General features: G+C 39.7%; 1 pseudogene; it reads left to right on the top strand.

Annotated features, from left to right (window-relative positions):
• LOC119333049 overlaps positions 1-2,901 on the top strand; it is a 21,962-nt pseudogene extending 19,061 nt beyond the window's left edge.
• Positions 2,902-7,496: the final 4,595 nt, after the last annotated feature.

Genomic DNA, 7,496 nt, shown 5'->3' with positions numbered 1-7,496 from the left:
CTCTCTGTCAAGGAATGGGTGGAGCAGTGGCGGCTAGGGTCACCAAAACCCAAACATTCACTCCCTTTTCTCTTCAGGTGTGTAAGTTGCTCAGCTCTTTCAACTAATTTCCATAAATATTGCTTTAACTACTCAAATTTGGGACAAACATGTTTTCTATATCATATCAATATTATATTGTTTAATACTCCCTCCGTCTGGAAATACTTATCATCAAAATGAATAAAAGTGGATGTATCTAGACGTATATTAGTTCTAGATACATCCCTTGTTATTCATTTTGATGACAAATATTTTCGGACGGAGGGAGTAATTAATAACAATACATTGTTCCGTGCATGAATCGATGCAAAGCCATCCTCCATTCAAAATATATATTTTTCATTTGATTTAGTTTCGCAGATTAAAAAAAGCTTAGGGGAGATTTAGTTCGAAACTCTAAACTAAAGTTCAGCAAGGTAGGTCATACACACATGATCGATATACAGTACTACAGAGATTTGTTAAACAACCAAGGGCTGAATGGATGGTCGTGGCCGTGACTCGGACGTAGAGAAGTGAATTGGTCGTTAATTCTCATGGTGGTACGCTATGATTCTCGAGAGGACCGTCCAGTCCAGCTAGCTAGCTTAACTACCTAGCCGTTGGCCGGTTAGAGCATCTAATCTCTCTCGCCAGAATATATTCGTGGTAACATGCATACTAACTGAAAACAGTTTCGCTATGTCTCAGTCGATCGAGACTTCGTTATGTCTCGGTCGATACTATATTTCTTTGATCTTGCATGAAGATTCATAATATTTTTTAAGATTTTTTCTTTTTCTTTTTATATACCATGTCACTTGACTGGACTTTGTTAAGTCTTAGTCGATTAAGATCTAGCCACACTCAACTGAAAAAGCCTATATATAGTTGCAGCCTGGACGGTCTTATTTTTGCAAGAATCCATCACAAGCGGCTAGATTTGGCAACGATGTATTTACAGTAGATGGTTACAAGCGTTGGAAAACTGCTTTGGGAAATTTTAAGAAACATGTTGGTGGTCCATCTAGTTACCACAACATTGCTGTGGGCTTATGTGTTGATTTCAACAATCAAAGGGCCAATGTGGCTACGAAAATGCAAGTTTACAATAAAGAGGCTGATATAAAATATAAAATCCGCTTGTCTGCATCTGGATTGTGCAAGGTATCTCATTGCTCAAGGGGAAGCTTTTCGTGGACATGATGAATCCTTCAATTCCGTCAACAAAGGCAATTTCATGGAGTTCTTGGACTGGTATAAGGACAAGAATAAGGATGTGAAAGATGCATTTGATAAGGGGCAAGGCAATGCACTTATGATATGTCCAGATATTCAAAAGGACCTTGCTACATGTTGTGCATTGGAGTTAACCAAAGTCATCAAGGATGAGCTTGGAGATAAGAATTTCTCGATACTTATTGATGAGGCTAGAGATTGCTCAATAAAGGAGCAAATGGCAATAATTTTGAGGTAATGCATATGAATTCCTGTCTTTAACTTGTAGCTTCCCAAACTTGCATAGTCGTTGTTCATTTCTGTCTTTTAACTTGTATCTTCCCAAATTTGCAGATTTTTAGATGATCACGGGGAGCTTCAGGAGAGATTTCTTGCTATTAAGCACATCACAGATTGTACATCTGCCGGAATTAAAAAAGCATTGGTTCATGTGTTGGAGTACCATGGCCTGCCTATTAATAGGCTACATGGACAGGGTTACGACGGGGCTTCAAATACGAGAGGAGAATTCAACGGTTTGCAAAAGTTAATTCGTGATGAGAGTCCATATGCTTTTTTTGTTCATTGCTTTGCCCCACCAGTTGCAGTTAGTGGTTGTCACAGTGGCTCAGTGTTGTCCGGTTATTGCTGATTTTTTCAACTACCTTCCCTTGATAGTGACTCAGGTGGGTTCATCTTGCAAAAGGAAGGATGCATTGCTTTCAAAGCATCAAGACAACTTGATAGAAATGATGGAAAATTGTAAGATATCATTTGGAACTAGGTTACATCAAGAAACTTGTGTTCATCATGCTATTCTTAATAAACTTGTTGAGCACCACTAATTTGCTATCACAAGCTTTGCAAAGAAAGAAACAAGATGTTGTTGAAGCCTTGCATTTGATCTTGGATGTGAAAGAAGCTTTGCAAAATATGAGGGATAATGGGTATGAGTCATTATGCGACCAAGCAAAAAACTTCTGTGAGGAACATGGCATTGAGGTGCCAAACATGGATGATCTTGTTGGAGCTATGGGGCAATCTGTTCGCAGCAAGAATAAGGTGGCTCGACATCATTATTTCAAGGTTAGCATATTCAATGTTGCTCTTGATGCAACTCTCACCGAGATGAATCATCGATTCAATGAAGTTAACACCGAGTTAGTGGATTGCATGTCTTGCCTTACTCCAACCAACAACTTCTCAAAGTTTAATGTTGACAAACTTATTCGACTTGCTGAAATTTATGCTGAGGATTTTACACAATCTGAATGGTTGTTGCCAAGAACTCAACTTCCAACATTTCTTACAAATATTAGGAGAAGTGATGAATTCAATGGATGTTTGGATGTTTCTACCCTTGCTCGGTTGATGGTTCAAACAACTAAACATAGGACTTTCCAATTGGTATATCGCCTCATCGAGTTGACATTGATTCTTTCAGTGGGAACTTCCTCGGTCGAGCGAATATTTTCAGCAATGAAGATCATTAAAACGGATTTGCGCAATAAGATATCGGATGATTGGCTCAATGATTTAATGGTGTGCTATTGCGAGAAAAGGATATTCAAAAGTATTCCTGATGATCAAATTATGATACGATTCCAGAAAATAAAAGATCGCAATGGACATTTGCCTCATGAGTACAATGTGATTTCGTAGAGGTATATCTCAGTTTTACAAGTGTTAGTAGTCACTTATTGATGCCTTATATTGGTATACCATTATATTGCTAATATCTATGCTAATTTTGACAGATGGCTTCCAGTTGGATAATTGGGCATCTATTTCTATATATTGGTTTCTAGTTGTTCTGCAATACCATTAGCAAGCAACATTACTATCATTGTTGTTACTTCTCTAGTCCTTTTGTATTGGTGTGTGCCCAACGGTATTCTAGAAAATTCTGAGCTAATTTGGGGTACAAGATTTCATATTTCAAAAAATTATGGTAAATTTTAACCTTCTTTGGGCAAAAGAATTAGGAGTTAGTGGCTTTTTTCCCACACCGTTAACTTTGAGTCCGCCTTCGATTTTCTTCCAAGATTCGCCACTGGTTGCAGGAACAAAAGCCATACCCATAACTAGTCGTTAATCATGTATTGTGATCTCTACAGAATAATTGCAAGCGTTGGTTAGCTCATTTTGGATCGTCGTTAAGTAGCTAGCTCGCTGGCGCGACAAATAATGTCCAACGAAATCTTACTAAGCTAGCCAATGCTAATAGCTTGGTTGGTATTATTATAAGCCCGATCGACAAGGGCATGTTGTTCGAATCATGCATGAATGTGTGCTAAGTACTAATGCAACGGCTGCCTAATTGTACTTTGTAACTGGCTCGATCATCGATCAGCAGGGGGCTCTCCTTCCTTCCATTGATCTGTGGGAGGTTAATTAATCAGCTTGAGCCAGCTATCTGGCGAACCACTGAATCATTTGCAGGCCGCACATGGCCTTTTGGTGGCCATGATAAGTGTACGTACGCAGGATGAATGAAACTCCAAATTAAAGCACTGCCGATCATGTACACAACACTGCATGCATTGCTCCGTACGTGCAAGTTGCTAATATGCTATTGCTAGAGGCCAGTGAGGCCTCTGCAATGATACATACGACTTTGATTTGACCGCTGATTAGTTTACAGTTGGTTGAGAGGAATTTGTGTTATTGTATCTCAATCCTCTGATATTGTTTTCTATGACATGAAGTTAGCTAGCCAGATCTAGAGTGCATAAAAGCTAGCCAGATCTGCCTCCGGCCAGCAACCCCTACGTACAGCGACGCCATAAATATCGAGCGGCCGGAGGTCGGGAGGGAGGTGGTGGTTTGCTTCCACGGCGGGGCCAATGGGGCAATCATTTGCTTGCTCGTGTGTGGTGGCTCGGGTAGTTTAATCCGATGGTGACTGTGCCGCACGTACGCCTCCGGGAGCATGTGATGTGGTTCGGCTCGGTTGCCGACATGCCAGGTGCGCGCGGTCGGTCCACCGTGCTCTCGTTCAGGTTCGCAGATGAGATCAGAATAGAAAAATGAAGTTGGAGCAGTTGGATTAATGGATGCTTCAGATTTGAAATGTTAGGGCTGGTGAATTCTTTGTACTTTTGCGGAAAGCTCCCTGAGTAATTGCTATATACAATAAAGACCCTCCCACCAGCTCCCACGTGCCTGATCTGAAGCGTCCATTGGACATCCGATGCTCCAGATTCGTTTTTCTATTCTTCTATCCTATGGCCAGCTTCTATTGTAGTCTTCCCCAGTTGGCACCATACACGCAAGAGAAATCACGCGATTCGAGTAGAATAATTAAGCACATGATAGTGCAATCAATGTACTAACAAGTGGGGATTAATAGTACCATAATCTCTACGCAAGCTGTTGCATCGCATGATTACAGCATTGCCATGGTGCATCTGGAGGAGATCAGGGCTGTGAATAAGCCTGCTTCCAAAGGTTCCATGCATTATGCAGGTGCCCCTAGCCAAGGAACTATGGCATGCAATGGCACTTGACTGGCACATCCCGAGGGTCGAAACAATCTACAACTCGGGCCCGGAGTGGCTCTTTACACTCCTCGAACCACTAGACAAGACGGAGCGTATGGCCGTACTGATGACCAAGTGGAGGATTTGGTACGTGTGGAATGAGATAACGCATGAGAAAAGGCCTCCGCCTACTGAATCTTCTCGTCGGTTCCTGCATGCATATATTAGCTCGCTTTTATGCCTCCACCAGTACCCCAGGGTGATGTTGCCAAAGGAAAAATGGTGCTCAATGCCCTTCTGCCACCCTATAAGGCCAACGTGGAGCCTAAGGAAGAGTTGCGCTGGATGCCTCCTGAGTCAGGTTGGACGAAGCTAAATACGGACGGAAGCTTCATTCCGTCCACAGGTATGGCAGGAGGTGGTATGATCCTATGGGATGCACATGGTGATATCATCTATAGCGCTTGTCGGGAAATCCGTATATGTGATAATGCGTTGGACGCTGAGCTAGCGGCGTGTCGGGAGAGGCTGGAGCTGGCCCTCCATCGTACAGTGCTGCCCATTTTGGTTGAGCTTGATAGCGCGGAGGCGGTGTCACTGATCACAGCACACTCCGAGGATCGATCGATACATCGCATGTTGGTTAAGGAGATTCAAAATATGGTCTCAACTGAGGATAGGGAGATTTTTTTTACTCGTTGTTGTCGGTCGGAGAATAAAGTTAGTCATGAACTTGCCGCGTATGGCCGTAGCACTCCCCGTACTGTAGTATGGTTGCATTCGGGATTAGATTTTGTTGTAAACTTGGCATTGGCTGGGAAGCCTCCGTGAGTAATGAGAATCTCCTTTTCTTCCGCAAAAAAAGGTTCCAGCTGGTTTTTTTTTTTGCACTTGCACGCCTTTGGTTTATCCTATACGCGTTGAAACTAATCATGCCTGATTATTCATACATGTTGAGTAATGGAGTGTCTAGGGCGCATGTGAGCTTTTGTGACTTGTCACTAAAGTGTGGTTACACAAACAAAATTTGCAGTTGAATAGACGATCATTTACAGGAAAAAAGGAGAGAGTGATTGCACAGACAAAGTGTAATTGTGCCAAAAAAAAGGTACAATATCAGCGAATATGAAAATAAAATAATTACAAAAGGTGACTAGAATGAATATATCGGCTGAGACACCAATAAACAAAAAGGACCCAAATATCTCGCTGGCTGCTGGATAGAAAAGCGAATGTTTCCTTCACTACAGAGCCAGCGAACCAGCCCAGAGAGGCCACCTTTAGGTTCCCCCAGGCCTTTAGGCCCAATTACAAATTTTTTTGTACAAAAAAATGTAAAAATAAGATTTGCCACGATGTACATAAAAAATAAATAAAAGCAGTATCCAATAAAAAAACTGCCATCTTATACAATAAAAAATTCCCCTGATCTAAATTATAAAAAAATGGCATATATTTTATAAAAACTGACATTGCTCTAATTTGTAAATTAACAATGAGTATGATAAAAAAAGAGCGAGTGATCTAGAAAACTATAAAATTGCCATGCTAAACTTTAAAAACTGCCATCCCCTAAAAATACCATATTGAACTTTAAAAACTGCCATCCTATAAAAATGCCATGCTAAACTTTAAAAAATGCCGTCTCTTAAAAGATAAAAATGCCATCTCTTAATGAAAAATGACATCTTTTAATAATAAAATGACATTTATTAATAATAAAAATGTCATCTCTTAATATTAAATATACCATTTCTTAATAATAATAAAAATGTCATCTTAGAAAATATGAAATTATCATCTCTTAATAATAAGAAAATATCATCTCTTCAAATATAAAAATGTCATCTCTTAATAATAAAAAATGTCATCTCTTAAATAATAATAAAATTCCAATTGCCAAGTTAATTTTTTGTAGATATAATTGCCATGTAAAAGGTGATACCATCATGGTAAAAAAAGCTAAAAAATGAGTGCCTGGGAATCGAACCCATACTCTCAACGGTAAAAATGTCATCCTCTCAATAATGAAAATGCCATGCGCTTAGTAGTAAAAAAAACTCCCATACCACTGAAAATAAAAATGCCATGCTCTTAGTAATAAAATTGGCATCCTCTTACTAATAAAAATGCAATGTTATTAATTATTAAAATCTCATTGTCTTGACAAAAAGTGCCATGTGAGAAAGTAAAAAATGCCGTGTTTTCAAAGAAAAAATGTCATGGTTTTAATTAAAAAATGCCATGTTTTCGAAGAAAAAATGTCATAGTTTTAATTAAAAAATTCCATGTTAAGTATAATAGAAATCCACATGGTGAGTTTAGAAAAAAAAATCACCTCTAAATTTTTTTTGTTCTTTACAAAATGAAAAAAATTGAGACTGAAAGATTTTTTGCTCAAATGAAAAAACAAAATTAAAACAAAAAATTCAGACATACGTACATAAATATGTTTGTGCACAATTGTTCGCGAATCCCGCTTCAGCCAAGTGGTCAGTGTGCATCGCGCTCCCCTATGAGGGCGCGAGTTTGTGTCCTTGCGGTTGCCCTTTTTTTTTGTAGAAATTAGAAAGGTATGTTCGCCGACATAGTTGAAATAGCAAACGACTGAGGAGAGCTGACCTGGCACCCGATTTGTGCCAAGTTTCGTGTCGCTAGATCGGACCGTAGAAAGGGCGTTCGCTGGTTCTTATCTCCTGGTTGACATATGCCAGGTAACATTTCCCAACAAAAAAGGTGACCAAAGCTTCAAAATCTCTTTTTAGTGCCATATAA

Source organism: Triticum dicoccoides, chromosome 7A (assembly GCF_002162155.2).
Source record: "Triticum dicoccoides isolate Atlit2015 ecotype Zavitan chromosome 7A, WEW_v2.0, whole genome shotgun sequence".
NCBI lineage: Eukaryota > Viridiplantae > Streptophyta > Magnoliopsida > Poales > Poaceae > Triticum > Triticum dicoccoides.
Note: the sequence above shows the minus strand (reverse complement) of the source record. Positions and strands in the feature narration are given on the sequence as shown.